Source organism: Ambystoma mexicanum, chromosome 11, assembly GCF_040938575.1.
Source record: "Ambystoma mexicanum isolate Mex_15411 chromosome 11, UKY_AmexF1_1, whole genome shotgun sequence".
In the NCBI taxonomy this organism is placed as follows: domain Eukaryota; kingdom Metazoa; phylum Chordata; class Amphibia; order Caudata; family Ambystomatidae; genus Ambystoma; species Ambystoma mexicanum.
The window spans coordinates 1,448,726,809-1,448,754,687 of record NC_090934.1 but is presented as its reverse complement, the minus strand read 5'-3'; positions in this window follow the sequence as shown (position 1 = coordinate 1,448,754,687).

Genomic DNA, 27,879 nt, shown 5'->3' with positions numbered 1-27,879 from the left:
TAAGTGCTTCTTTGGGCTGCCAACATTTTCTGAACTTTAAGGGGTGTAGGATGCATTTTTCCATGCCAAAAATATTTTTGGGAATTTCAGTGGTCTAGGATGAGGGTTAATGCCCCTTTCAGGCTGAACATGTTTTTGGGACAGTCAGAGCTCTCTGACACAGTTATTGGGCCACTAACATTTTCTGGACTTTAGGGGTCTAGGATGCCTGTAACCCCCTTTTTTGGCCCTCCAAAGTTTTCTACATTTTTGCAGGCCTAAGGTGCATTTAAGGCCTTTTTTGGGCTGCCAACATTTCCTGAACATTCAGGGGTGTAGGATACATATTTCGTGACAAACATATTTTTGGGAATTTCAGTGGTTTAGGATGTGGGTTAATGCTCTTTGCAGGCTGGAAATGTGTTTGGGACATTCAGAGCTCTCTGACACCGTTTTTGGTCCACCAACATTTTCTGGACTTTAGGGGGTGTAGGATGCCTGTAAACCCCTTTTTTGAGCCTCCAAAGTTTTCTGCATTTTTGTAGGCCTTAGATGCATTTTAAGGGCTTTTTTGGGCTGCCAACATTTTCTGAACTTTAAGGGGTGTAGGATGCATTTTTCTATGCCAAAAATAATTTTGGGAATTTCAGTGGTCTAGGATGGGGGTTAATACCCTTTTAGGCTGCAAATGTTTTTTGGACAATCAGAGCTCTCTGACACCGTTTTTGGGCCACCAACATTTTCTGGACTTTAGGGGGTCTAGGATGCCTGTAAACCCCTGTTTTGGACTTCCAAAGTTTTCTACATTTTTGCAGGCCTAAGATGCATTTTAAGGCCTTTTTTGGGCTGCCATTATTTCCTGAACCTTCAGGGGTGTAGGATGAATATTTCGTGCCATAAATATTTTTGGGGATTTCAGTGGTCTAGGATGCGGGTTAATGCCCCTTTCAGGCTACAAATGTTTTTGGGACAATCAGAGCTCTCTGACACCGTTTTTGGGTGGCAAACATTTTCTGAACTTTAGGGGGTCTAGGATTCCTGTAAACCCCTTTTTTGGGCCTTCAAAGTTTTCTACATTTTTGCAGGCCTAAGATGCATTTAAGGACTTTTTTGGGCTGCCAACATTTCCTGAACATTCAGGGGTGTAGGATACATATTTCGTGACAAACATATTTTTGGGAATTTCAGTGTCGAGGATGCGGGTTAATGCCTTTTTCAGGCTGCAAATGTTTTAGGGACATTCAGAGCTCTGACACAGTTATTGGGACACCAACATTTTCTGGACTTTAGGGGGTCTAGGATGACTGTAACCCCCCGTTTTTGGCCTCCAAAGCTTTCTACATTTTTGCAGGCCTAAGATGCATTTTAAGGGCTTTTTTGGGCTGCCAACATTTCTTGAATTTTCAGTGGTGTAGGATGCATATTTCGTGACAAAAATATTTTGGGGAATTTCAGTGGTCTAGGATGCGGGTTAATGCGCCTTTCAGGCTGCAAATGTTTTGGGCCATTCAGAGCTCTCTGACACCGTTTTTGGTCCACCAACATTTTCTGGACTTTAGGGGGTCTAGGATGCCTGTAAACCCCTTTTTTGAGCCTCCAAAGTTTTCTGCATTTTTGTAGGCCTTAGATGCATTTTAAGGACTTTTTTGGGCTGCCAACTTTTTCTGAACTTTCAGGAGTGTAGGATGCATTTTTCATTCCAAAAGTTTTTTGGGAATTTCAGTGGTCTAGGATGCGGGTCAATGCGCCTTTCAGGCTGTAAATGTTTTTTTGACATTCAGAGTTCTCTGACACTGTTTTTGCTCCACCAACATTTTCTGGACTTTAGGGGGTCTAGAATGCCTGTAAACCTCTTTTTTGAGCCTCCAAAGTTTTCAACATGTTTGCAGGCTTAAGATGCATTTTAAGGCCTTTTTTGGGCTGCTAACATATTCTGAACTTTCAGGGGTGTAGGATGCATTTTTCGTCCAAAATCATTTTGGGGAATTTAAGTGGTCTAGGATGCAGGTTAATGCCCCTTTCAGGCTTCAAATGTTTTGGGGTCATTCAGAGCTCTCTGACACAGTTTTTGGGCCACCAACATTTTCTGGACTTTAGGGGGTCTAAGATGCCTGTAAAGCCCTTTTTTAGGCTTACAAAGTTTTCTACATTTTTGCAGGCCTAAGATGCATGTTAATGCCTTTTTTGGGCTGCCAACATTTTCTGAACGTTCAGGGAGTAGGATGCATATTTCGTGCCAAAAATATTTTTGGGAATTTCAGTTGTCTAGGATGCGGGTTAATGCCCTTTTCAGACTGCAAATGTTTTTGGGACAATCAGAGCTCTCTGACACAGTTTTTGGGTGACCAACATTTTCTGGACTTTAGGGGGTCTAGGATGCCTGTAAACCCCTTTTTTGGGCCTTCAAAGTTTTCTACATTTTTGCAGGCCTAAGATGCATTTAAGGCCTTTTTTGGGCTGCCAACATTTCCTGAACATTCAGGGGTGTAGGATACATATTTCGTAACAAACATATTTTTGGGAATTTCAGTGGTTTAGGATGTGGGTTAATGCTCTTTGCAGGCTGGAAATGTTTTAGGGACATTCAGAGCTCTCTGACACGGTTTTTGGGTGACCAACATTTTCTGGACTTTAGGGGGTCTAGGATGCCTGTAAACACCTTTTTGTGGACCTCCAAAGTTTTCTACATTTTTGCTGGCCTAAGATGTATTTTAAGCCCCTTTTTCAGCTGCCAACATTTTCTAAACTTTCAGGGGTGTAGGATGCATTTTCTGAGCCAAAAGTATTTTTGGGAATTTCAGAGATCAAGGATGCGGCATAATGCCTCTTTCAGGCTGCAAATGTTTTGGGACATTCAGAGCTCTCTGACACAGTTTTTGGGCCACCAACATTTTCTGGGCTTTAGGGGGTCTAAGATGCCTGTAACCCCCCGTTTTTGGCCTCCAAAGCTTTCTACATTTTTGCAGGCCTAAGATGCATTTTAAGGGCTTTTTTGGGCTGCCAACATTTCTTGAATTTTCAGTGGTGTAGGATGCATATTTCGTGACAAAAATATTTTGGGGAATTTCAGTGGTCTAGGATGCGGGTTAATGCGCCTTTCAGGCTGCAAATGTTTTGGGCCATTCAGAGCTCTCTGACACCGTTTTTGCTCCACCAACATTTTCTGGACTTTAGGGGGTCTAGAATGTCTGTAAACCTCTTTTTTGAGCCTCCAAAGTTTTCAACATTTTTGCAGGCTTAAGATGCATTTTAAGGCCTTTTTTGGGCTGCTAACATATTCGGAACTTTCAGGGGTGTAGGATGCATTTTTCGTCCAAAATCATTTTGGGGAATTTAAGTGGTCTAGGATGCAGGTTAATGCCCCTTTCAGGCTTCAAATGTTTTGGGGTCATTCAGAGCTCTCTGACAATGTTTTTGGGTCCCCAACATTTAGTGGACTTTAGGGGGTCTAGAATGCCTGTAAAGCCCTTTTTTAGGCTTACAAAGTTTTCTACATTTTTGCAGGCCTAAGATGCATTTTAATGCCTTTTTTGGGCTGCCAACATTTTCTGAACGTTCAGGGAGTAGGATGCATATTTCGTGCCAAAAATATTTTTGGGAATTTCAGTTGTCTAGGATGCGGGTTAATGCCCTTTTCAGACTGCAAATGTTTTTGGGACAATCAGAGCTCTCTGACACAGTTTTTGGGTGACCAACATTTTCTGGACTTTAGGGGGTCTAGGATGCCTGTAAACCCCTTTTTTGGGCCTTCAAAGTTTTCTACATTTTTGCAGGCCTAAGATGCATTTAAGGCCTTTTTTGGGCTGCCAACATTTCCTGAACATTCAGGGGTGTAGGATACATATTTCGTAACAAACATATTTTTGGGAATTTCAGTGGTTTAGGATGTGGGTTAATGCTCTTTGCAGGCTGGAAATGTTTTTGGGACATTCAGAGCTCTCTGACACAGTTTTTGGGTGACCAACATTTTCTGGACTTTAGGGGGTCTAGGATGCCTGTAAACACCTTTTTGTGGACCTCCAAAGTTTTCTACATTTTTGCTGGCCTAAGATGTATTTTAAGCCCCTTTTTCAGCTGCCAACATTTTCTAAACTTTCAGGGGTGTAGGATGCATTTTCTGAGCCAAAAGTATTTTTGGGAATTTCAGAGATCAAGGTTGCGGCATAATGCCTCTTTCAGGCTGCAAATGTTTTGGGACATTCAGAGCTCTCTGACACAGTTTTTGGGCCACCAACATTTTCTGGGCTTTAGGGGGTCTAAGATGCCTGTAACCCCCCGTTTTTGGCCTCCAAAGCTTTCTACATTTTTGCAGGCCTAAGATGCATTTTAAGGGCTTTTTTGGGATGCCAACATTTCTTGAATTTTCAGTGGTGTAGGATGCATATTTCGTGACAAAAATATTTTGGGGAATTTCAGTGGTCTAGGATGCGGGTTAATGCGCCTTTCAGGCTGCAAATGTTTTGGGCCATTCAGAGCTCTCTGACACCGTTTTTGCTCCACCAACATTTTCTGGACTTTACGGGGTCTAGAATGCCTGTAAACCTCTTTTTTGAGCCTCCAAAGTTTTCAACATTTTTGCAGGCTTAAGATGCATTTTAAGGCCTTTTTTGGGCTGCTAACATATTCTAAACTTTCAGGGGTGTAGGATGCATTTTTCGTCCAAAATCATTTTGGGGAATTTAAGTGGTCTAGGATGCAGGTTAAGGCCCCTTTCAGGCTGCAAATGTTTTGGGGTCATTCAGAGCTCTCTGACAACGTTTTTGGGTCCCCAACATTTAGTGGACTTTAGGGGGTCTAGAATGCCTGTAAAGCCCTTTTTTAGGGTTACAAAGTTTTCTACATTTTTGCATGCCTAAGATGCATTTTAATGCCTTTTTTGGGCTGCCAACATTTTCTGAACGTTCAGGGAGTAGGATGCATATTTCGTGCCAAAAATATTTTTGGGAATTTCAGTTGTCTAGGATGCGGGTTAATGCCCTTTCAGACTGCAAATGTTTTTGGGACAATCAGAGCTCTCTGACACAGTTTTTGGGTGACCAACATTTTCTGGACTTTAGGGGGTCTAGGATGCCTGTAACTCCCATTTTTGGGCCTCCAAAGTTTTCTACATTTTTGCAGGCCTAAGATGCATTTTGAGGCCTTTTTGGGCTGCCAAAATTTCCTGAACTTTCAGGGGTGTAGAATGAATATTTCGTGACAAAAATATTTTTGGGAATTTCAGTGGTTTAGGATGTGGGTTAATGCTCTTTGCAGGCTGGAAATGTTTTTGGGACATTCAGAGCTCTCTGATACAGTTTTTGGGTGACCTACATTTTCTGGATTTTATTGGGTCTAGGATGTCTGTAAACCCCTTTTTTGTGGACCTCAAACGTTTTCTACATTTTTGCTGGCCTAAGATGTATTTTAAGCCCTTTTTTCGGCTGCCAACATTTTCTAAACTTTCAGGGGTGTAGGATGCATTTTCTGAGCCAAAAGTATTTTTTGGAATTTCAGTGATCTAGGATGCGGCTTAATGCCTCTGTCAGGCTGCAAATGTTTTTGGGACATTCAGAGCTCTCTGACACAATTTTTGGGCCACCAACATTTTCTGGACTTTAGGGGGTCTAGGATGCCTGTAACCCCTTGTTTTTGGCCTCCAAAGCTTTCTACATTTTTGCAGGCCTAAGATGCATTTTAAGGCTTTTTTTTGGGCTGCCATCTTTTGTTGAATTTTCAGTGGTGTAGGATGCATATTTCGTGACAAAATTATTTTTGGGAATTTCAGTGGTCTAGGATGCGGGTTAATGCGCCTTTCAGGCTGCAAATGTTTTGGGCCATTCAGAGCTCTCTGACACCGTTTTTGGTCCACCAACATTTTCTGCACTTTAGGTGGTCTAGGATGCCTGTAAACCCGTTTTTGGGCCTCCAAAGTTTTCTGCATTGTTGCAGGCCTTAGATGCATTTTAAGGACTTTTTTGGGCTGCCAACTTTTTCTGAACTTTCAGGGGTGTAGGATGCATTTTTCGTCCAAAATCATTTTGGGGAATTTAAGTGGTCTAGGATGCAGGTTAATGCCCCTTTCTGGCTGCAAATGTTTTGGGGACATTCAGAGCTCTCTGACAACTTTTTTGGGTCCCCAACATTTTGTGGACTTTAGGGGGTCTAGAATGCCTGTAAAGCCCTTTTTTAGGCTTTAAGTTTTCTACATTTTTGCAGGCCTAAGATGCGTTTTAAGGCCTTTTTTGGGCTGCCAACATTTTCTGAACGTTCAGGGAGTAGGATGCATATTTTGTGCGAAAAAATATTTTTGGGAATTTCAGTGGTCTAGGATCCGTGTTAATGCCCTTTTCAGGCTGCAAATGTTTTTGGGACAATAATAGCTCTCTGACACAGTTTTGGGGTGACCAACATTTTCTGGACTTTAGGGGGTCTAGGATGCCTGTAACCCCCCGTTTTTGGCCTCCAAAGCTTTCTACATTTTTGCAGGCCTAAGATGCATTTTAAGGCGTTTTTTTGGGCTGCCATCTTTTGTTGAATTTTCAGTGGTGTGGGATGCATATTTCGTGACAAAATTACTTTTTGGGAATTTCAGTGGTCTAGGATGCGGGTTAATGCTCTTTGCAGGCTGCAAATGTTTTGGGCCATTCAGAGCTCTCTGACACCGTTTTTGGTCCACCAACATTTTCTGGACTTTAGGGGGTCTAAGATGCCTGTAGCCCCCCGTTTTTGGCCTCCAAAGCTTTCTACATTTTTGCAGGCCTAAGATGCATTTTAAGGGCTTTTTTGGGCTGCCAACATTTCTTGAATTTTCAGTGGTGTAGGATGCATATTTCGTGACAAAAATATTTTGGGGAATTTCAGTGGTCTAGGATGCGGGTTAATGCGCCTTTCAGGCTGCAAATGTTTTGGGCCATTCAGAGCTCTCTGACACCGTTTTTGCTCCACCAACATTTTCTGGACTTTAGGGGGTCTAGAATGTCTGTAAACCTCTTTTTTGAGCCTCCAAAGTTTTCAACATTTTTGCAGGCTTAAGATGCATTTTAAGGCCTTTTTTGGGCTGCTAACATATTCTGAACTTTCAGGGGTGTAGGATGCATTTTTCGTCCAAAATCATTTTGGGGAATTTAAGTGGTCTAGGATGCAGGTTAATGCCCCTTTCAGGCTTCAAATGTTTTGGGGTCATTCAGAGCTCTCTGACAACGTTTTTGGGTCCCCAACATTTAGTGGACTTTAGGGGGTCTAGAATGCCTGTAAAGCCCTTTTTTAGGCTTACAAAGTTTTCTACATTTTTGCAGGCCTAAGATGCATTTTAATGCCTTTTTTGGGCTGCCAACATTTTCTGAACGTTCAGGGAGTAGGATGCATATTTCGTGCCAAAAATATTTTTGGGAATTTCAGTTGTCTAGGATGCGGGTTAATGCCCTTTTCAGACTGCAAATGTTTTTGGGACAATCAGAGCTCTCTGACACAGTTTTTGGGTGACCAACATTTTCTGGACTTTAGGGGGTCTAGGATGCCTGTAAACCCCTTTTTTGGGCCTTCAAAGTTTTCTACATTTTTGCAGGCCTAAGATGCATTTAAGGCCTTTTTTGGGCTGCCAACATTTCCTGAACATTCAGGGGTGTAGGATACATATTTCGTAACAAACATATTTTTGGGAATTTCAGTGGTTTAGGATGTGGGTTAATGCTCTTTGCAGGCTGGAAATGTTTTTGGGACATTCAGAGCTCTCTGACACGGTTTTTGGGTGACCAACATTTTCTGGACTTTAGGGGGTCTAGGATGCCGGTAAACACCTTTTTGTGGACCTCCAAAGTTTTCTACATTTTTGCTGGCCTAAGATGTATTTTAAGCCCCTTTTTCAGCTGCCAACATTTTCTAAACTTTCAGGGGTGTAGGATGCATTTTCTGAGCCAAAAGTATTTTTGGGAATTTCAGAGATCAAGGATGCGGCATAATGCCTCTTTCAGGCTGCAAATGTTTTGGGACATTCAGAGCTCTCTGACACAGTTTTTGGGCCACCAACATTTTCTGGGCTTTAGGGGGTCTAAGATGCCTGTAACCCCCCGTTTTTGGCCTCCAAAGCTTTCTACATTTTTGCAGGCCTAAGATGCATTTTAAGGGCTTTTTTGGGCTGCCAACATTTCTTGAATTTTCAGTGGTGTAGGATGCATATTTCTTGACAAAAATATTTTGGGGAATTTCAGTGGTCTAGGATGCGGGTTAATGCGCCTTTCAGGCTGCAAATGTTTTGGGCCATTCAGAGCTCTCTGACACCGTTTTTGCTCCACCAACATTTTCTGGACTTTAGGGGGTCTAGAATGTCTGTAAACCTCTTTTTTGAGCCTCCAAAGTTTTCAACATTTTTGCAGGCTTAAGATGCATTTTAAGGCCTTTTTTGGGCTGCTAACATATTCTGAACTTTCAGGGGTGTAGGATGCATTTTTCGTCCAAAATCATTTTGGGGAATTTAAGTGGTCTAGGATGCAGGTTAATGCCCCTTTCAGGCTTCAAATGTTTTGGGGTCATTCAGAGCTCTCTGACAACGTTTTTGGGTCCCCAACATTTAGTGGACTTTAGGGGGTCTAGAATGCCTGTAAAGCCCTTTTTTAGGCTTACAAAGTTTTCTACATTTTTGCAGGCCTAAGATGCATTTTAATGCCTTTTTTGGGCTGCCAACATTTTCTGAACGTTCAGGGAGTAGGATGCATATTTCGTGCCAAAAATATTTTTGGGAATTTCAGTTGTCTAGGATGCGGGTTAATGCCCTTTTCAGACTGCAAATGTTTTTGGGACAATCAGAGCTCTCTGACACAGTTTTTGGGTGACCAACATTTTCTGGACTTTAGGGGGTCTAGGATGCCTGTAAACCCCTTTTTTGGGCCTTCAAAGTTTTCTACATTTTTGCAGGCCTAAGATGCATTTAAGGCCTTTTTTGGGCTGCCAACATTTCCTGAACATTCAGGGGTGTAGGATACATATTTCGTAACAAACATATTTTTGGGAATTTCAGTGGTTTAGGATGTGGGTTAATGCTCTTTGCAGGCTGGAAATGTTTTTGGGACATTCAGAGCTCTCTGACACAGTTTTTGGGTGACCAACATTTTCTGGACTTTAGGGGGTCTAGGATGCCTGTAAACACCTTTTTGTGGACCTCCAAAGTTTTCTACATTTTTGCTGGCCTAAGATGTATTTTAAGCCCCTTTTTCAGCTGCCAACATTTTCTAAACTTTCAGGGGTGTAGGATGCATTTTCTGAGCCAAAAGTATTTTTGGGAATTTCAGAGATCAAGGTTGCGGCATAATGCCTCTTTCAGGCTGCAAATGTTTTGGGACATTCAGAGCTCTCTGACACAGTTTTTGGGCCACCAACATTTTCTGGGCTTTAGGGGGTCTAAGATGCCTGTAACCCCCCGTTTTTGGCCTCCAAAGCTTTCTACATTTTTGCAGGCCTAAGATGCATTTTAAGGGCTTTTTTGGGCTGCCAACATTTCTTGAATTTTCAGTGGTGTAGGATGCATATTTCGTGACAAAAATATTTTGGGGAATTTCAGTGGTCTAGGATGCGGGTTAATGCGCCTTTCAGGCTGCAAATGTTTTGGGCCATTCAGAGCTCTCTGACACCGTTTTTGCTCCACCAACATTTTCTGGACTTTAGGGGGTCTAGAATGTCTGTAAACCTCTTTTTTGAGCCTCCAAAGTTTTCAACATTTTTGCAGGCTTAAGATGCATTTTAAGGCCTTTTTTGGGCTGCTAACATATTCTGAACTTTCAGGGGTGTAGGATGCATTTTTCGTCCAAAATCATTTTGGGGAATTTAAGTGGTCTAGGATGCAGGTTAATGCCCCTTTCAGGCTTCAAATGTTTTGGGGTCATTCAGAGCTCTCTGACAACGTTTTTGGGTCCCCAACATTTAGTGGACTTTAGGGGGTCTAGAATGCCTGTAAAGCCCTTTTTTAGGCTTACAAAGTTTTCTACATTTTTGCAGGCCTAAGATGCATTTTAATGCCTTTTTTGGGCTGCCAACATTTTCTGAACGTTCAGGGAGTAGGATGCATATTTCGTGCCAAAAATATTTTTGGGAATTTCAGTTGTCTAGGATGCGGGTTAATGCCCTTTTCAGACTGCAAATGTTTTTGGGACAATCAGAGCTCTCTGACACAGTTTTTGGGTGACCAACATTTTCTGGACTTTAGGGGGTCTAGGATGCCTGTAAACCCCTTTTTTGGGCCTTCAAAGTTTTCTACATTTTTGCAGGCCTAAGATGCATTTAAGGCCTTTTTTGGGCTGCCAACATTTCCTGAACATTCAGGGGTGTAGGATACATATTTCGTAACAAACATATTTTTGGGAATTTCAGTGGTTTAGGATGTGGGTTAATGCTCTTTGCAGGCTGGAAATGTTTTTGGGACATTCAGAGCTCTCTGACACAGTTTTTGGGTGACCAACATTTTCTGGACTTTAGGGGGTCTAGGATGCCTGTAAACACCTTTTTGTGGACCTCCAAAGTTTTCTACATTTTTGCTGGCCTAAGATGTATTTTAAGCCCCTTTTTCAGCTGCCAACATTTTCTAAACTTTCAGGGGTGTAGGATGCATTTTCTGAGCCAAAAGTATTTTTGGGAATTTCAGAGATCAAGGTTGCGGCATAATGCCTCTTTCAGGCTGCAAATGTTTTGGGACATTCAGAGCTCTCTGACACAGTTTTTGGGCCACCAACATTTTCTGGGCTTTAGGGGGTCTAAGATGCCTGTAACCCCCCGTTTTTGGCCTCCAAAGCTTTCTACATTTTTGCAGGCCTAAGATGCATTTTAAGGGCTTTTTTGGGCTGCCAACATTTCTTGAATTTTCAGTGGTGTAGGATGCATATTTCGTGACAAAAATATTTTGGGGAATTTCAGTGGTCTAGGATGCGGGTTAATGCGCCTTTCAGGCTGCACATGTTTTGTGCCATTCAGAGCTCTCTGACACCGTTTTTGCTCCACCAACATTTTCTGGACTTTAGGGGGTCTAGAATGTCTGTAAACCTCTTTTTTGAGCCTCCAAAGTTTTCAACATTTTTGCAGGCTTAAGATGCATTTTAAGGCCTTTTTTGGGCTGCTAACATATTCTGAACTTTCAGGGGTGTAGGATGCATTTTTCGTCCAAAATCATTTTGGGGAATTTAAGTGGTCTAGGATGCAGGTTAATGCCCCTTTCAGGCTTCAAATGTTTTGGGGTCATTCAGAGCTCTCTGACAACGTTTTTGGGTCCCCAACATTTAGTGGACTTTAGGGGGTCTAGAATGCCTGTAAAGCCCTTTTTTAGGCTTACAAAGTTTTCTACATTTTTGCAGGCCTAAGATGCATTTTAATGCCTTTTTTGGGCTGCCAACATTTTCTGAACGTTCAGGGAGTAGGATGCATATTTCGTGCCAAAAATATTTTTGGGAATTTCAGTTGTCTAGGATGCGGGTTAATGCCCTTTTCAGACTGCAAATGTTTTTGGGACAATCAGAGCTCTCTGACACAGTTTTTGGGTGACCAACATTTTCTGGACTTTAGGGGGTCTAGGATGCCTGTAAACCCCTTTTTTAGGCTTACAAAGTTTTCTACATTTTTGCAGGCCTAAGATGCATTTTAATGCCTTTTTTGGGCTGCCAACATTTTCTGAACGTTCAGGGAGTAGGATGCATATTTCGTGCCAAAAATATTTTTGGGAATTTCAGTTGTCTAGGATGCGGGTTAATGCCCTTTTCAGACTGCAAATGTTTTTGGGACAATCAGAGCTCTCTGACACAGTTTTTGGGTGACCAACATTTTCTGGACTTTAGGGGGTCTAGGATGCCTGTAAACCCCTTTTTTGGGCCTTCAAAGTTTTCTACATTTTTGCAGGCCTAAGATGCATTTAAGGCCTTTTTTGGGCTGCCAACATTTCCTGAACATTCAGGGGTGTAGGATACATATTTCGTAACAAACATATTTTTGGGAATTTCAGTGGTTTAGGATGTGGGTTAATGCTCTTTGCAGGCTGGAAATGTTTTTGGGACATTCAGAGCTCTCTGACACGGTTTTTGGGTGACCAACATTTTCTGGACTTTAGGGGGTCTAGGATGCCTGTAAACACCTTTTTGTGGACCTCCAAAGTTTTCTACATTTTTGCTGGCCTAAGATGTATTTTAAGCCCCTTTTTCAGCTGCCAACATTTTCTAAACTTTCAGGGGTGTAGGATGCATTTTCTGAGCCAAAAGTATTTTTGGGAATTTCAGAGATCAAGGATGCGGCATAATGCCTCTTTCAGGCTGCAAATGTTTTGGGACATTCAGAGCTCTCTGACACAGTTTTTGGGCCACCAACATTTTCTGGGCTTTAGGGGGTCTAAGATGCCTGTAACCCCCCGTTTTTGGCCTCCAAAGCTTTCTACATTTTTGCAGGCCTAAGATGCATTTTAAGGGCTTTTTTGGGCTGCCAACATTTCTTGAATTTTCAGTGGTGTAGGATGCATATTTCTTGACAAAAATATTTTGGGGAATTTCAGTGGTCTAGGATGCGGGTTAATGCGCCTTTCAGGCTGCAAATGTTTTGGGCCATTCAGAGCTCTCTGACACCGTTTTTGCTCCACCAACATTTTCTGGACTTTAGGGGGTCTAGAATGTCTGTAAACCTCTTTTTTGAGCCTCCAAAGTTTTCAACATTTTTGCAGGCTTAAGATGCATTTTAAGGCCTTTTTTGGGCTGCTAACATATTCTGAACTTTCAGGGGTGTAGGATGCATTTTTCGTCCAAAATCATTTTGGGGAATTTAAGTGGTCTAGGATGCAGGTTAATGCCCCTTTCAGGCTTCAAATGTTTTGGGGTCATTCAGAGCGCTCTGACAACGTTTTTGGGTCCCCAACATTTAGTGGACTTTAGGGGGTCTAGAATGCCTGTAAAGCCCTTTTTTAGGCTTACAAAGTTTTCTACATTTTTGCAGGCCTAAGATGCATTTTAATGCCTTTTTTGGGCTGCCAACATTTTCTGAACGTTCAGGGAGTAGGATGCATATTTCGTGCCAAAAATATTTTTGGGAATTTCAGTTGTCTAGGATGCGGGTTAATGCCCTTTTCAGACTGCAAATGTTTTTGGGACAATCAGAGCTCTCTGACACAGTTTTTGGGTGACCAACATTTTCTGGACTTTAGGGGGTCTAGGATGCCTGTAAACCCCTTTTTTGGGCCTTCAAAGTTTTCTACATTTTTGCAGGCCTAAGGTGCATTTAAGGCCTTTTTTGGGCTGCCAACATTTCCTGAACATTCAGGGGTGTAGGATACATATTTCGTAACAAACATATTTTTGGGAATTTCAGTGGTTTAGGATGTGGGTTAATGCTCTTTGCAGGCTGGAAATGTTTTTGGGACATTCAGAGCTCTCTGACACAGTTTTTGGGTGACCAACATTTTCTGGACTTTAGGGGGTCTAGGATGCCTGTAAACACCTTTTTGTGGACCTCCAAAGTTTTCTACATTTTTGCTGGCCTAAGATGTATTTTAAGCCCCTTTTTCAGCTGCCAACATTTTCTAAACATTCAGGGGTGTAGGATGCATTTTCTGAGCCAAAAGTATTTTTGGGAATTTCAGAGATCAAGGATGCGGCATAATGCCTCTTTCAGGCTGCAAATGTTTTGGGACATTCAGAGCTCTCTGACACAGTTTTTGGGCCACCAACATTTTCTGGGCTTTAGGGGGTCTAAGATGCCTGTAACCCCCCGTTTTTGGCCTCCAAAGCTTTCTACATTTTTGCAGGCCTAAGATGCATTTTAAGGGCTTTTTTGGGCTGCCAACATTTCTTGAATTTTCAGTGGTGTAGGATGCATATTTCGTGACAAAAATATTTTGGGGAATTTCAGTGGTCTAGGATGCGGGTTAATGCGCCTTTCAGGCTGCAAATGTTTTGGGCCATTCAGAGCTCTCTGACACCGTTTTTGCTCCACCAACATTTTCTGGACTTTAGGGGGTCTAGAATGTCTGTAAACCTCTTTTTTGAGCCTCCAAAGTTTTCAACATTTTTGCAGGCTTAAGATGCATTTTAAGGCCTTTTTTGGGCTGCTAACATATTCTGAACTTTCAGGGGTGTAGGATGCATTTTTCGTCCAAAATCATTTTGGGGAATTTAAGTGGTCTAGGATGCAGGTTAATGCCCCTTTCAGGCTTCAAATGTTTTGGGGTCATTCAGAGCTCTCTGACAACGTTTTTGGGTCCCCAACATTTAGTGGACTTTAGGGGGTCTAGAATGCCTGTAAAGCCCTTTTTTAGGCTTACAAAGTTTTCTACATTTTTGCAGGCCTAAGATGCATTTTAATGCCTTTTTTGGGCTGCCAACATTTTCTGAACGTTCAGGGAGTAGGATGCATATTTCGTGCCAAAAATATTTTTGGGAATTTCAGTTGTCTAGGATGCGGGTTAATGCCCTTTTCAGACTGCAAATGTTTTTGGGACAATCAGAGCTCTCTGACACAGTTTTTGGGTGACCAACATTTTCTGGACTTTAGGGGGTCTAGGATGCCTGTAAACACCTTTTTGTGGACCTCCAAAGTTTTCTACATTTTTGCTGGCCTAAGATGTATTTTAAGCCCCTTTTTCAGCTGCCAACATTTTCTAAACTTTCAGGGGTGTAGGATGCATTTTCTGAGCCAAAAGTATTTTTGGGAATTTCAGAGATCAAGGATGCGGCATAATGCCTCTTTCAGGCTGCAAATGTTTTGGGACATTCAGAGCTCTCTGACACAGTTTTTGGGCCACCAACATTTTCTGGGCTTTAGGGGGTCTAAGATGCCTGTAACCCCCCGTTTTTGGCCTCCAAAGCTTTCTACATTTTTGCAGGCCTAAGATGCATTTTAAGGGCTTTTTTGGGATGCCAACATTTCTTGAATTTTCAGTGGTGTAGGATGCATATTTCGTGACAAAAATATTTTGGGGAATTTCAGTGGTCTAGGATGCGGGTTAATGCACCTTTCAGGCTGCAAATGTTTTGGGCCATTCAGAGCTCTCTGACACCGTTTTTGCTCCACCAACATTTTCTAGACTTTAGGGGGTCTAGAATGCCTGTAAACATCTTTTTTGAGCCTCCAAAGTTTTCAACATTTTTGCAGGCTTAAGATGCATTTTAAGGCCTTTTTTGGGCTGCTAACATATTCTGAACTTTCAGGGGTGTAGGATGCATTTTTCGTCCAAAATCATTTTGGGGAATTTAAGTGGTCTAGGATGCAGGTTAATGCCCCTTTCAGGCTTCAAATGTTTTGGGGTCATTCAGAGCTCTCTGACAACGTTTTTGGGTCCCCAACATTTAGTGGACTTTAGGGGGTCTAGAATGCCTGTAAAGCCCTTTTTTAGGCTTACAAAGTTTTCTACATTTTTGCAGGCCTAAGATGCATTTTAATGCCTTTTTTGGGCTGCCAACATTTTCTGAACGTTCAGGGAGTAGGATGCATATTTCGTGCCAAAAATATTTTTGGGAATTTCAGTTGTCTAGGATGCGGGTTAATGCCCTTTTCAGACTGCAAATGTTTTTGGGACAATCAGAGCTCTCTGACACAGTTTTTTGGGTGACCAACATTTTCTGGACTTTAGGGGGTCTAGGATGCCTGTAAACCCCTTTTTTGGGCCTTCAAAGTTTTCTACATTTTTGCAGGCCTAAGATGCATTTAAGGCCTTTTTTGGGCTGCCAACATTTCCTGAACATTCAGGGGTGTAGGATACATATTTCGTGACAAACATATTTTCGGGAATTTCAGTGGTTTAGGATGTGGGTTAATGCTCTTTGCAGGCTGGAAATGTTTGTGGGACATTCAGAGCTCTCTGACACAGTTTTTGGGTGACCAACATTTTCTGGACTTTAGGGGGTCTAGGATGCCTGTAAACACCTTTTTGTGGACCTCCAAAGTTTTCTACATTTATTTTTGCTGGCCTAAGATGTATTTTAAGCCCTTTTTTCAGCTGCCAACATTTTCTAAACTTTCAGGGGTGTAGGATGCATTTTCTGAGCCAAAAGTATTTTTGGGAATTTCAGAGATCAAGGATGCGGCATAATGCCTCTTTCAGGCTGCAAATGTTTTGGGACATTCAGAGCTCTCTGACACAGTTTTTGGGCCACCAACATTTTCTGGGCTTTAGGGGGTCTAGGATGCCTGTAACCCCTTGTTTTTGGCCTCCAAAGCTTTCTACATTTTTGCAGGCCTAAGATGCATTTTAAGGCTTTTTTTTGGGCTGCCATCTTTTGTTGAATTTTCAGTGGTGTAGGATGCATATTTCGTGACAAAATTATTTTTGGGAATTTCAGTGGTCTAGGATGCGGGTTAATGCGCCTTTCAGGCTGCAAATGTTTTGGGCCATTCAGAGCTCTCTGACACCGTTTTTGGTCCACCAACATTTTCTGCACTTTAGGTGGTCTAGGATGCCTGTAAACCCGTTTTTGGGCCTCCAAAGTTTTCTGCATTGTTGCAGGCCTTAGATGCATTTTAAGGACTTTTTTGGGCTGCCAACTTTTTCTGAACTTTCAGGGGTGTAGGATGCATTTTTCGTCCAAAATCATTTTGGGGAATTTAAGTGGTCTAGGATGCAGGTTAATGCCCCTTTCTGGCTGCAAATGTTTTGGGGACATTCAGAGCTCTCTGACAACTTTTTTGGGTCCCCAACATTTTGTGGACTTTAGGGGGTCTAGAATGCCTGTAAAGCCCTTTTTTAGGCTTACAAAGTTTTCTACATTTTTGCAGGCCTAAGATGCGTTTTAAGGCCTTTTTTGGGCTGCCAACATTTTCTGAACGTTCAGGGAGTAGGATGCATATTTTGTGCGAAAAAATATTTTTGGGAATTTCAGTGGTCTAGGATCCGTGTTAATGCCCTTTTCAGGCTGCAAATGTTTTTGGGACAATAATAGCTCTCTGACACAGTTTTGGGGTGACCAACATTTTCTGGACTTTAGGGGGTCTAGGATGCCTGTAACCCCCCGTTTTTGGCCTCCAAAGCTTTCTACATTTTTGCAGGCCTAAGATGCATTTTAAGGCGTTTTTTTGGGCTGCCATCTTTTGTTGAATTTTCAGTGGTGTGGGATGCATATTTCGTGACAAAATTACTTTTTGGGAATTTCAGTGGTCTAGGATGCGGGTTAATGCTCTTTGCAGGCTGCAAATGTTTTGGGCCATTCAGAGCTCTCTGACACCGTTTTTGGTCCACCAACATTTTCTGCACTTTAGGTGGTCTAGGATGCCTGTAAACCCGTTTTTGGGCCTCCAAAGTTTTCTGCATTGTTGCAGGCCTTAGATGCATTTTAAGGACTTTTTTGGGCTGCCAACTTTTTCTGAACTTTCAGGGGTGTAGGATGCATTTTTCGTCCAAAATCATTTTGGGGAATTTCAGTGGTCTAGGATGCGGGTTAATGCCCTTTTCAGGCTGCAAATGTTTTTGGGACAATAATAACTCTCTGACACAGTTTTGGGGTGGCCAACATTTTCTGGAATTTAGGGGGTCTAGGAAGCCTGTAACCCCCATTTTTGGGCCTCCAAAGTTTTCTACATTTTTGCAGGCCTAAGATGCATTTTGAGGCCTTTTTGGGCTGCCGAAATTTCCGAAACTTTCAGGGGTGTAGAATGAATATTTTGTGTCAAAAATATTTTTGGGAATTTCAGTGGTCTAGGATGCAGGTTAATACCCTTTTAGGCTGCAAATGTTTTTGGGACAATCAGAGCTCTCTGACACCGTTTTTGGGCCACCAACATTTTCTGGACTTTAGGGGGTCTAGGATGCCTGTAAACCCCTGTGTTGGACCTCCAAAGTTTTCTACATTTGTGCAGGCCTAAGATGCATTTTAAGGCCTTTTTTGGGCTGCCAACATTTTTTGAACTTTCAGGGGTGTAGGATGCATTTTTCGTGACAAAAATATTTTTGGAAATTTCAGTGGTTTAGGATGTGGGTTAATGCTCTTTGCAGGCTGGGAATGTTTTTGGGACATTCAGAGCTCTCTGATACAGTTTTTGGGCCACCAACATTGTCTGGACTTTAGGGGGTCTAGGATGCCTGTAACCCCCTGTTTTTGGCCTCCAAAGCTTTCTACATTTTTGCAGGCCTAAGATGCATTTTAAGGGCTTTTTTGGGCTGCCAACATTTCTTGAATGTTCAGTGGTGTAGGATGCATATTTCGTGACAAAAATATTTTGGGCAATTTCAGTGGTCTAGGATGCGGGTTAATGCGCCTTTCAGGCTGCAAATGTTTTGGGCCATTCAGAGCTCTCTGACACCGTTTTTGGTCCACCAACATTTTCTGGACTTTAGGGGGTCTAGGATGCCTGTAAACCCCTTTTTTGGGCCTCCAAAGTTTTCTGCATTGTTGCAGGCCTTAGATGCATTTTAAGGACTTTTTTGGGCTGCCAACTTTTTCTGAACTTTCAGGAGTGTAGGATGCATTTTTCATTCCAAAAGTTTTTGGGGAATTTCAGTGATCTAGGATGCGGCTTAATGCCTCTTTCAGGCTGCAAATGTTTTTGTGACATTCAGAGCTCTCTGACACCGTTTTTGGGCAACCAACATTTTCTGGACTTTAGGGGGTCTAGGATGCCTGTAAACCCCTTTTTTGGACCTCCAAAGTTTTCTACATTTTTGCAGGCCTAAAATGCATTTTAAGTGCTTCTTTGGGCTGCCAACATTTTCTGAACTTTAAGGGGTGTAGGATGCATTTTTCCATGCCAAAAATATTTTTGGGAATTTCAGTGGTCTAGGATGAGGGTTAATGCCCCTTTCAGGCTGAACATGTTTTTGGGACAGTCAGAGCTCTCTGACACAGTTATTGGGCCACTAACATTTTCTGGACTTTAGGGGTCTAGGATGCCTGTAACCCCCTTTTTTGGCCCTCCAAAGTTTTCTACATTTTTGCAGGCCTAAGGTGCATTTAAGGCCTTTTTTGGGCTGCCAACATTTCCTGAACATTCAGGGGTGTAGGATACATATTTCGTGACAAACATATTTTTGGGAATTTCAGTGGTTTAGGATGTGGGTTAATGCTCTTTGCAGGCTGGAAATGTGTTTGGGACATTCAGAGCTCTCTGACACCGTTTTTGGTCCACCAACATTTTCTGGACTTTAGGGGGTGTAGGATGCCTGTAAACCCCTTTTTTGAGCCTCCAAAGTTTTCTGCATTTTTGTAGGCCTTAGATGCATTTTAAGGGCTTTTTTGGGCTGCCAACATTTTCTGAACTTTAAGGGGTGTAGGATGCATTTTTCTATGCCAAAAATAATTTTGGGAATTTCAGTGGTCTAGGATGGGGGTTAATACCCTTTTAGGCTGCAAATGTTTTTTGGACAATCAGAGCTCTCTGACACCGTTTTTGGGCCACCAACATTTTCTGGACTTTAGGGGGTCTAGGATGCCTGTAAACCCCTGTTTTGGACTTCCAAAGTTTTCTACATTTTTGCAGGCCTAAGATGCATTTTAAGGCCTTTTTTGGGCTGCCAACATTTCCTGAACCTTCAGGGGTGTAGGATGAATATTTCGTGCCATAAATATTTTTGGGGATTTCAGTGGTCTAGGATGCGGGTTAATGCCCCTTTCAGGCTACAAATGTTTTTGGGACAATCAGAGCTCTCTGACACCGTTTTTGGGTGGCAAACATTTTCTGAACTTTAGGGGGTCTAGGATTCCTGTAAACCCCTTTTTTGGGCCTTCAAAGTTTTCTACATTTTTGCAGGCCTAAGATGCATTTAAGGACTTTTTTGGGCTGCCAACATTTCCTGAACATTCAGGGGTGTAGGATACATATTTCGTGACAAACATATTTTTGGGAATTTCAGTGTCGAGGATGCGGGTTAATGCCTTTTTCAGGCTGCAAATGTTTTAGGGACATTCAGAGCTCTGACACAGTTATTGGGACACCAACATTTTCTGGACTTTAGGGGGTCTAGGATGACTGTAACCCCCCGTTTTTGGCCTCCAAAGCTTTCTACATTTTTGCAGGCCTAAGATGCATTTTAAGGGCTTTTTTGGGCTGCCAACATTTCTTGAATTTTCAGTGGTGTAGGAGGCATATTTCGTGACAAAAATATTTTGGGGAATTTCAGTGGTCTAGGATGCGGGTTAATGCGCCTTTCAGGCTGCAAATGTTTTGGGCCATTCAGAGCTCTCTGACACCGTTTTTGGTCCACCAACATTTTCTGGACTTTAGGGGGTCTAGGATGCCTGTAAACCCCTTTTTTGAGCCTCCAAAGTTTTCTGCATTTTTGTAGGCCTTAGATGCATTTTAAGGACTTTTTTGGGCTGCCAACTTTTTCTGAACTTTCAGGAGTGTAGGATGCATTTTTCATTCCAAAAGTTTTTTGGGAATTTCAGTGGTCTAGGATGCGGGTCAATGCGCCTTTCAGGCTGTAAATGTTTTTTTGACATTCAGAGTTCTCTGACACTGTTTTTGCTCCACCAACATTTTCTGGACTTTAGGGGGTCTAGAATGCCTGTAAACCTCTTTTTTGAGCCTCCAAAGTTTTCAACATGTTTGCAGGCTTAAGATGCATTTTAAGGCCTTTTTTGGGCTGCTAACATATTCTGAACTTTCAGGGGTGTAGGATGCATTTTTCGTCCAAAATCATTTTGGGGAATTTAAGTGGTCTAGGATGCAGGTTAATGCCCCTTTCAGGCTTCTAATGTTTTGGGGTCATTCAGAGCTCTCTGACACAGTTTTTGGGCCACCAACATTTTCTGGACTTTAGGGGGTCTAAGATGCCTGTAAAGCCCTTTTTTAGGCTTACAAAGTTTTCTACATTTTTGCAGGCCTAAGATGCATGTTAATGCCTTTTTTGGGCTGCCAACATTTTCTGAACGTTCAGGGAGTAGGATGCATATTTCGTGCCAAAAATATTTTTGGGAATTTCAGTTGTCTAGGATGCGGGTTAATGCCCTTTTCAGACTGCAAATGTTTTTGGGACAATCAGAGCTCTCTGACACAGTTTTTGGGTGACCAACATTTTCTGGACTTTAGGGGGTCTAGGATGCCTGTAAACCCCTTTTTTGGGCCTTCAAAGTTTTCTACATTTTTGCAGGCCTAAGATGCATTTAAGGCCTTTTTTGGGCTGCCAACATTTCCTGAACATTCAGGGGTGTAGGATACATATTTCGTAACAAACATATTTTTGGGAATTTCAGTGGTTTAGGATGTGGGTTAATGCTCTTTGCAGGCTGGAAATGTTTTAGGGACATTCAGAGCTCTCTGACACGGTTTTTGGGTGACCAACATTTTCTGGACTTTAGGGGGTCTAGGATGCCTGTAAACACCTTTTTGTGGACCTCCAAAGTTTTCTACATTTTTGCTGGCCTAAGATGTATTTTAAGCCCCTTTTTCAGCTGCCAACATTTTCTAAACTTTCAGGGGTGTAGGATGCATTTTCTGAGCCAAAAGTATTTTTGGGAATTTCAGAGATCAAGGATGCGGCATAATGCCTCTTTCAGGCTGCAAATGTTTTGGGACATTCAGAGCTCTCTGACACAGTTTTTGGGCCACCAACATTTTCTGGGCTTTAGGGGGTCTAAGATGCCTGTAACCCCCCGTTTTTGGCCTCCAAAGCTTTCTACATTTTTGCAGGCCTAAGATGCATTTTAAGGGCTTTTTTGGGCTGCCAACATTTCTTGAATTTTCAGTGGTGTAGGATGCATATTTCGTGACAAAAATATTTTGGGGAATTTCAGTGGTCTAGGATGCGGGTTAATGCGCCTTTCAGGCTGCAAATGTTTTGGGCCATTCAGAGCTCTCTGACACCGTTTTTGCTCCACCAACATTTTCTGGACTTTAGGGGGTCTAGAATGTCTGTAAACCTCTTTTTTGAGCCTCCAAAGTTTTCAACATTTTTGCAGGCTTAAGATGCATTTTAAGGCCTTTTTTGGGCTGCTAACATATTCGGAACTTTCAGGGGTGTAGGATGCATTTTTCGTCCAAAATCATTTTGGGGAATTTAAGTGGTCTAGGATGCAGGTTAATGCCCCTTTCAGGCTTCAAATGTTTTGGGGTCATTCAGAGCTCTCTGACAATGTTTTTGGGTCCCCAACATTTAGTGGACTTTAGGGGGTCTAGAATGCCTGTAAAGCCCTTTTTTAGGCTTACAAAGTTTTCTACATTTTTGCAGGCCTAAGATGCATTTTAATGCCTTTTTTGGGCTGCCAACATTTTCTGAACGTTCAGGGAGTAGGATGCATATTTCGTGCCAAAAATATTTTTGGGAATTTCAGTTGTCTAGGATGCGGGTTAATGCCCTTTTCAGACTGCAAATGTTTTTGGGACAATCAGAGCTCTCTGACACAGTTTTTGGGTGACCAACATTTTCTGGACTTTAGGGGGTCTAGGATGCCTGTAAACCCCTTTTTTGGGCCTTCAAAGTTTTCTACATTTTTGCAGGCCTAAGATGCATTTAAGGCCTTTTTTGGGCTGCCAACATTTCCTGAACATTCAGGGGTGTAGGATACATATTTCGTAACAAACATATTTTTGGGAATTTCAGTGGTTTAGGATGTGGGTTAATGCTCTTTGCAGGCTGGAAATGTTTTTGGGACATTCAGAGCTCTCTGACACAGTTTTTGGGTGACCAACATTTTCTGGACTTTAGGGGGTCTAGGATGCCTGTAAACACCTTTTTGTGGACCTCCAAAGTTTTCTACATTTTTGCTGGCCTAAGATGTATTTTAAGCCCCTTTTTCAGCTGCCAACATTTTCTAAACTTTCAGGGGTGTAGGATGCATTTTCTGAGCCAAAAGTATTTTTGGGAATTTCAGAGATCAAGGATGCGGCATAATGCCTCTTTCAGGCTGCAAATGTTTTGGGACATTCAGAGCTCTCTGACACAGTTTTTGGGCCACCAACATTTTCTGGGCTTTAGGGGGTCTAAGATGCCTGTAACCCCCCGTTTTTGGCCTCCAAAGCTTTCTACATTTTTGCAGGCCTAAGATGCATTTTAAGGGCTTTTTTGGGCTGCCAACATTTCTTGAATTTTCAGTGGTGTAGGATGCATATTTCGTGACAAAAATATTTTGGGGAATTTCAGTGGTCTAGGATGCGGGTTAATGCGCCTTTCAGGCTGCAAATGTTTTGGGCCATTCAGAGCTCTCTGACACCGTTTTTGCTCCACCAACATTTTCTGGACTTTAGGGGGTCTAGAATGTCTGTAAACCTCTTTTTTGAGCCTCCAAAGTTTTCAACATTTTTGCAGGCTTAAGATGCATTTTAAGGCCTTTTTTGGGCTGCTAACATATTCTGAACTTTCAGGGGTGTAGGATGCATTTTTCGTCCAAAATCATTTTGGGGAATTTAAGTGGTCTAGGATGCAGGTTAATGCCCCTTTCAGGCTTCAAATGTTTTGGGGTCATTCAGAGCTCTCTGACAATGTTTTTGGGTCCCCAACATTTAGTGGACTTTAGGGGGTCTAGAATGCCTGTAAAGCCCTTTTTTAGGCTTACAAAGTTTTCTACATTTTTGCAGGCCTAAGATGCATTTTAATGCCTTTTTTGGGCTGCCAACATTTTCTGAACGTTCAGGGAGTAGGATGCATATTTCGTGCCAAAAATATTTTTGGGAATTTCAGTTGTCTAGGATGCGGGTTAATGCCCTTTTCAGACTGCAAATGTTTTTGGGACAATCAGAGCTCTCTGACACAGTTTTTGGGTGACCAACATTTTCTGGACTTTAGGGGGTCTAGGATGCCTGTAAACCCCTTTTTTGGGCCTTCAAAGTTTTCTACATTTTTGCAGGCCTAAGATGCATTTAAGGCCTTTTTTGGGCTGCCAACATTTCCTGAACATTCAGGGGTGTAGGATACATATTTCGTAACAAACATATTTTTGGGAATTTCAGTGGTTTAGGATGTGGGTTAATGCTCTTTGCAGGCTGGAAATGTTTTTGGGACATTCAGAGCTCTCTGACACAGTTTTTGGGTGACCAACATTTTCTGGACTTTAGGGGGTCTAGGATGCCTGTAAACACCTTTTTGTGGACCTCCAAAGTTTTCTACATTTTTGCTGGCCTAAGATGTATTTTAAGCCCCTTTTTCAGCTGCCAACATTTTCTAAACTTTCAGGGGTGTAGGATGCATTTTCTGAGCCAAAAGTATTTTTGGGAATTTCAGAGATCAAGGTTGCGGCATAATGCCTCTTTCAGGCTGCAAATGTTTTGGGACATTCAGAGCTCTCTGACACAGTTTTTGGGCCACCAACATTTTCTGGGCTTTAGGGGGTCTAAGATGCCTGTAACCCCCCGTTTTTGGCCTCCAAAGCTTTCTACATTTTTGCAGGCCTAAGATGCATTTTAAGGGCTTTTTTGGGCTGCCAACATTTCTTGAATTTTCAGTGGTGTAGGATGCATATTTCGTGACAAAAATATTTTGGGGAATTTCAGTGGTCTAGGATGCGGGTTAATGCGCCTTTCAGGCTGCAAATGTTTTGGGCCATTCAGAGCTCTCTGACACCGTTTTTGCTCCACCAACATTTTCTGGACTTTAGGGGGTCTAGAATGTCTGTAAACCTCTTTTTTGAGCCTCCAAAGTTTTCAACATTTTTGCAGGCTTAAGATGCATTTTAAGGCCTTTTTTGGGCTGCTAACATATTCTGAACTTTCAGGGGTGTAGGATGCATTTTTCGTCCAAAATCATTTTGGGGAATTTAAGTGGTCTAGGATGCAGGTTAATGCCCCTTTCAGGCTTCAAATGTTTTGGGGTCATTCAGAGCTCTCTGACAACGTTTTTGGGTCCCCAACATTTAGTGGACTTTAGGGGGTCTAGAATGCCTGTAAAGCCCTTTTTTAGGCTTACAAAGTTTTCTACATTTTTGCAGGCCTAAGATGCATTTTAATGCCTTTTTTGGGCTGCCAACATTTTCTGAACGTTCAGGGAGTAGGATGCATATTTCGTGCCAAAAATATTTTTGGGAATTTCAGTTGTCTAGGATGCGGGTTAATGCCCTTTTCAGACTGCAAATGTTTTTGGGACAATCAGAGCTCTCTGACACAGTTTTTGGGTGACCAACATTTTCTGGACTTTAGGGGGTCTAGGATGCCTGTAAACCCCTTTTTTGGGCCTTCAAAGTTTTCTACATTTTTGCAGGCCTAAGATGCATTTAAGGCCTTTTTTGGGCTGCCAACATTTCCTGAACATTCAGGGGTGTAGGATACATATTTCGTAACAAACATATTTTTGGGAATTTCAGTGGTTTAGGATGTGGGTTAATGCTCTTTGCAGGCTGGAAATGTTTTTGGGACATTCAGAGCTCTCTGACACAGTTTTTGGGTGACCAACATTTTCTGGACTTTAGGGGGTCTAGGATGCCTGTAAACACCTTTTTGTGGACCTCCAAAGTTTTCTACATTTTTGCTGGCCTAAGATGTATTTTAAGCCCCTTTTTCAGCTGCCAACATTTTCTAAACTTTCAGGGGTGTAGGATGCATTTTCTGAGCCAAAAGTATTTTTGGGAATTTCAGAGATCAAGGATGCGGCATAATGCCTCTTTCAGGCTGCAAATGTTTTGGGACATTCAGAGCTCTCTGACACAGTTTTTGGGCCACCAACATTTTCTGGGCTTTAGGGGGTCTAAGATGCCTGTAACCCCCCGTTTTTGGCCTCCAATGCTTTCTACATTTTTGCAGGCCTAAGATGCATTTTAAGGGCTTTTTTGGGCTGCCAACATTTCTTGAATTTTCAGTGGTGTAGGATGCATATTTCGTGACAAAAATATTTTGGGGAATTTCAGTGGTCTAGGATGCGGGTTAATGCGCCTTTCAGGCTGCAAATGTTTTGGGCCATTCAGAGCTCTCTGACACCGTTTTTGCTCCACCAACATTTTCTAGACTTTAGGGGGTCTAGAATGCCTGTAAACATCTTTTTTGAGCCTCCAAAGTTTTCAACATTTTTGCAGGCTTAAGATGCATTTTAAGGCCTTTTTTGGGCTGCTAACATATTCTGAACTTTCAGGTGTGTAGGATGCATTTTTCGTCCAAAATCATTTTGGGGAATTTAAGTGGTCTAGGATGCAGGTTAATGCCCCTTTCAGGCTTCAAATGTTTTGGGGTCATTCAGAGCTCTCTGACAACGTTTTTGGGTCCCCAACATTTAGTGGACTTTAGGGGGTCTAGAATGCCTGTAAAGCCCTTTTTTAGGCTTACAAAGTTTTCTACATTTTTGCAGGCCTAAGATGCATTTTAATGCCTTTTTTGGGCTGCCAACATTTTCTGAACGTTCAGGGAGTAGGATGCATATTTCGTGCCAAAAATATTTTTGGGAATTTCAGTTGTCTAGGATGCGGGTTAATGCCCTTTTCAGACTGCAAATGTTTTTGGGACAATCAGAGCTCTCTGACACAGTTTTTGGGTGACCAACATTTTCTGGACTTTAGGGGGTCTAGGATGCCTGTAAACCCCTTTTTTGGGCCTTCAAAGTTTTCTACATTTTTGCAGGCCTAAGATGCATTTAAGGCCTTTTTTGGGCTGCCAACATTTCCTGAACATTCAGGGGTGTAGGATACATATTTCGTGACAAACATATTTTTGGGAATTTCAGTGGTTTAGGATGTGGGTTAATGCTCTTTGCAGGCTGGAAATGTTTGTGGGACATTCAGAGCTCTCTGACACAGTTTTTGGGTGACCAACATTTTCTGGACTTTAGGGGGTCTAGGATGCCTGTAAACACCTTTTTGTGGACCTCCAAAGTTTTCTACATTTATTTTTGCTGGCCTAAGATGTATTTTAAGCCCTTTTTTCAGCTGCCAACATTTTCTAAACTTTCAGGGGTGTAGGATGCATTTTCTGAGCCAAAAGTATTTTTGGGAATTTCAGAGATCAAGGATGCGGCATAATGCCTCTTTCAGGCTGCAAATGTTTTGGGACATTCAGAGCTCTCTGACACAGTTTTTGGGCCACCAACATTTTCTGGGCTTTAGGGGGTCTAAGATGCCTGTAACCCCCCGTTTTTGGCCTCCAAAGCTTTCTACATTTTTGCAGGCCTAAGATGCATTTTAAGGGCTTTTTTGGGATGCCAACATTTCTTGAATTTTCAGTGGTGTAGGATGCATATTTCGTGACAAAAATATTTTGGGGAATTTCAGTGGTCTAGGATGCGGGTTAATGCGCCTTTCAGGCTGCAAATGTTTTGGGCCATTCAGAGCTCTCTGACACCGTTTTTGCTCCACCAACATTTTCTGGACTTTACGGGGTCTAGAATGCCTGTAAACCTCTTTTTTGAGCCTCCAAAGTTTTCAACATTTTTGCAGGCTTAAGATGCATTTTAAGGCCTTTTTTGGGCTGCTAACATATTCTAAACTTTCAGGGGTGTAGGATGCATTTTTCGTCCAAAATCATTTTGGGGAATTTAAGTGGTCTAGGATGCAGGTTAAGGCCCCTTTCAGGCTGCAAATGTTTTGGGGTCATTCAGAGCTCTCTGACAACGTTTTTGGGTCCCCAACATTTAGTGGACTTTAGGGGGTCTAGAATGCCTGTAAAGCCCTTTTTTAGGGTTACAAAGTTTTCTACATTTTTGCATGCCTAAGATGCATTTTAATGCCTTTTTTGGGCTGCCAACATTTTCTGAACGTTCAGGGAGTAGGATGCATATTTCGTGCCAAAAATATTTTTGGGAATTTCAGTTGTCTAGGATGCGGGTTAATGCCCTTTTCAGACTGCAAATGTTTTTGGGACAATCAGAGCTCTCTGACACAGTTTTTGGGTGACCAACATTTTCTGGACTTTAGGGGGTCTAGGATGCCTGTAAACCCCTTTTTTGGGCCTTCAAAGTTTTCTACATTTTTGCAGGCCTAAGATGCATTTAAGGCCTTTTTTGGGCTGCCAACATTTCCTGAACATTCAGGGGTGTAGGATACATATTTCGTGACAAACATATTTTTGGGAATTTCAGTGGTTTAGGATGTGGGTTAATGCTCTTTGCAGGCTGGAAATGTTTGTGGGACATTC